Source organism: Octodon degus, unplaced genomic scaffold (assembly GCF_000260255.1).
Source record: "Octodon degus isolate 3935 unplaced genomic scaffold, OctDeg1.0 scaffold00001, whole genome shotgun sequence".
Classification (NCBI taxonomy): domain Eukaryota; kingdom Metazoa; phylum Chordata; class Mammalia; order Rodentia; family Octodontidae; genus Octodon; species Octodon degus.
In genome coordinates this window covers 36,671,717-36,674,994 of record NW_004524577.1, presented here as the reverse complement: position 1 = coordinate 36,674,994, position 3,278 = coordinate 36,671,717, and positions in this window count along the sequence as shown.

Genomic DNA, 3,278 nt, shown 5'->3' with positions numbered 1-3,278 from the left:
TTCTAATGGTGTTTGTAAATAGGATCACAAGTCCGCATCTTGTACAGCAATTAACCACTAAGAAGAATATATGCAGTGTATTATTTGTTGAAAAAAAATAAATAAAAAAATAAAAAAAAAGTCAAACACACACACACACACAAAAAAAAAAGATCAGCCTGAGCAAGAAAGACCCTGTTTCAAAAGTAAAGAATAAAAAAGGCTGAGGAGAACAGTCCTTGTCTTGCATAGATGAGGCCTTGGATTCCATTTCTAATGTCATTCAAAAAACAACATTTATGTGAAATACTGGTAATTATGAATGAGATTAAGTAGTTTCTTCTGAGGGGGGAAACTGTGCCAAAGCAAGGCACCTAAGGCTTGGAATAACCTGTGAGACCAGGTTAAAGGAAAAACGAGTATCAGGTCAATTTTACTCCAGTAGCAGGACACTGAGGGAAACAGAGGCACTCAGCACTGCTGTGGTTGGATGCATCTTGTTGAGTCTTCCTATCATTTACGGGCTGAAGTTTGGTGCCCAGTGCAGAGATGCTAAAAGGCAGTTGACCTTTAAGTGGGCCTGTCAGATACAATTAGGTCACGGGGGTCTACCCTCAGAGGAGACTGGTGCTGGCCTCTTAGAGCACGTGAGCTCCGGGTGAGTGGGTTGTAACCAAGGGAGACCAGCCCCCAGTGCATGCCTAAGGCTTGCTGCACTCGGCCACTTCCCTCTCCGCATCTCTGCCAGGCTATGACCCAGCCGGGGGAGTTTTTGTCAGAGAGGACCAAGAGATGGGGCCACCTAACCTTGCATTTTCAGCTTCCAGAACTGTGAGCTCTTTTATTCATGGTGTTTAGCTTCAAGTACAGAATAGCCAGGCATGGTGGTGCATGCCTATAATCCCAGCCCTCGGGAGGCTGAGGTAGCAGGTAGTGAGTTCGAGGCCAGCCTGGGCTGTGTAGGGACTTCAGGGCCAGCCTACATGGCACAGTGAGCCCCTGACTCTTATCTATCACCTTGCGTTGGCTCCCGCCTGCCTGCTGAACTCCCCCTGCCGCCCAGCTCTTCCCACCATGGATTTGTGCCTCCTTGGACCACTTTTAGCAACACATCGTCACTTCCGCCTTGCCCCGGCTCTTCCTCCAGGACCCTTGGCTAGAACATTGACATCCTCACCAGCTGGAAAGTCGGATGTAAAAAAATAACAACAACTACTCTAATAGTTCGAGATAAACACTGACCCAGAATCTTGGGACTGCTCCTAGGTCGCATATCATTTCATCAATAACAAGTTCTTTCATCATGTGTGTCGAGCTCGGGGGACGGAACATCACCCTTCATAAAAGACAGGATTATGAAGTGGATCCGTCAGTTCAAATGGAAAGCCGGAAGTCATTCCAAGGACTCTACCAGAGAAATGTAATCCACGAGTTGGTGACAAAAGTCATGGCAGAACCGGGATGCCAAAGGGAGACCGTGAAGCCCCCCAAATGTCTGCAGAAACAGAGAGCTGCTGCTACGTCAAGCTAAGCAGACAGGAGAGCAATTGGTGTCCATGGGCAAAGCTGGCTGTAGGACGTGTCTGGCTGAACGAGCAGGCGGCTGGAGCTGGGCTAGCAGATGCAGAGAAGTGGGAGGATATGCTGGCTTCTCTCCCTCCCTCTGATTTTCTGCAGGGGCCTTCCGCAGCCTGAGCCCAAGAAGCAGATAGCTGAGCGATGCAGCCGGTGGGGCTTGGTGCCTCCATTGGACTGAAACATCCACTCAGAGGAAAGGTCCAAGGAGCAAATGGCACGGGCTGAGGTCTGCTCCAGAGAGCAGGGAGAAAATGCCAGATGGCCGCTGCCTTTGCCTTTGCCTCACAGACGCAGAATACCCACAACTGAAGTGAAGGCGCTAACCTGCTTATGGTTTCAGTCCGTGATCAGCTGGCTCAGAGGCAGATGTTACGGCAGCAGGGCGGCAGTGATAGAGACCAAGTACCCCAGTGGCTTATGAGGTCCTTACCCGCCTCCGCTACCCCTTCCCAAGCATGCGCATAGCGCCTATGTGGGCTCTAGTCGAGGCTCAGCTGCGGGGCCATTCCTGGGGCAAGCTGGCTCCCGTGCCACGGAGATGGTTCTGCCTGCCTCCTGCAGCACGCGTGCTGTAGCTTTGGCACCGCTGGCATAGGGCAACAAAGGTGCTTTTACTTATTTCGTGTCAGCCAAGAAGCAGAGCAGGGGAGACATGCCAGACAGCAGGGGCAAGGGAGACAGAGACGGACGCCAAGGCTACGCCTCCACAACCCACCCAGACTCGAGTACCTAGGAGCATGCTGTGCAGTCTTGGGCTGGACCCCAAAGCCAAGCGAGTTGGAACTCTGCTATAACCACTGCAGTCAATAACTTCATAAGGCAGAGAGATGTACACTGGGAGAAAAAACCAGAATGCAGTGATAGCACAGGAATAAAAGAGACCTGAGTTTGGATGGAGCATGTTCCTATTTATTGGCTGTGTGACCTCAGATTAGTCATTTAATCTATCTGAACCTCAGTGCCCTGTCTCCATCCTTGCTTTTACGATTATGAGAGCTCTCCGATATTAAGTGCTTATCATACTGCCTGGCACCAAATACATGACCAATTAAAGGAGAGTCTTACGATAACAAGGCAGAGACATATCTAGTTGTCTTGGTTTGGATTCTTCCAGAAGCAATAATGTGGAAGAGGCTCTCTTCACAAGGGGTGAGTCAGAGAAGGGAAGAAGCCAATGAAGAGCAACAGATTAGTTCTGCGGGCAAGAGAGTTCGGTCTGACCTAGGACTCTCTCAGAAATGATGCCTAACACCTGAGAATAACAAAGCATCCACAAGCAGGAGTTTTAGTCACCATTTGTACCCTCACTGAAGGTTATTATTATTATTATTATTTTATATATTTAGTACAAGGTCTCCAGGGTCTCACTACACAGACTGGAGCCATAGTGATCCTCCCATTTTCAGCCTCCCAAGCACTGGGATTACAGGTGCATGTCACCATGCCCAGTCTCAATCACCGTCTCAGCACACCCTGGGGGCGGGGCTGCAACACCGCACCAGGCATCAAACCCCAGATCCTGCACCTGCCTAAGCAGGCACTTTAGTCTGCTGAGCTATCTGGCCAGCCCTTGAAGGTTATTTCTGCCCTAGTTCTTGGGTAATCTTAGCCTGTCCTTCATGAGAGCTGAGCCTACTGTCTCAGCCAGAGCATCCTACAGGAGGAGAGGTACGGAACCATGTGTGCAGAGGTGGTGTGCAGGGGACTCCAACGTGGACTGA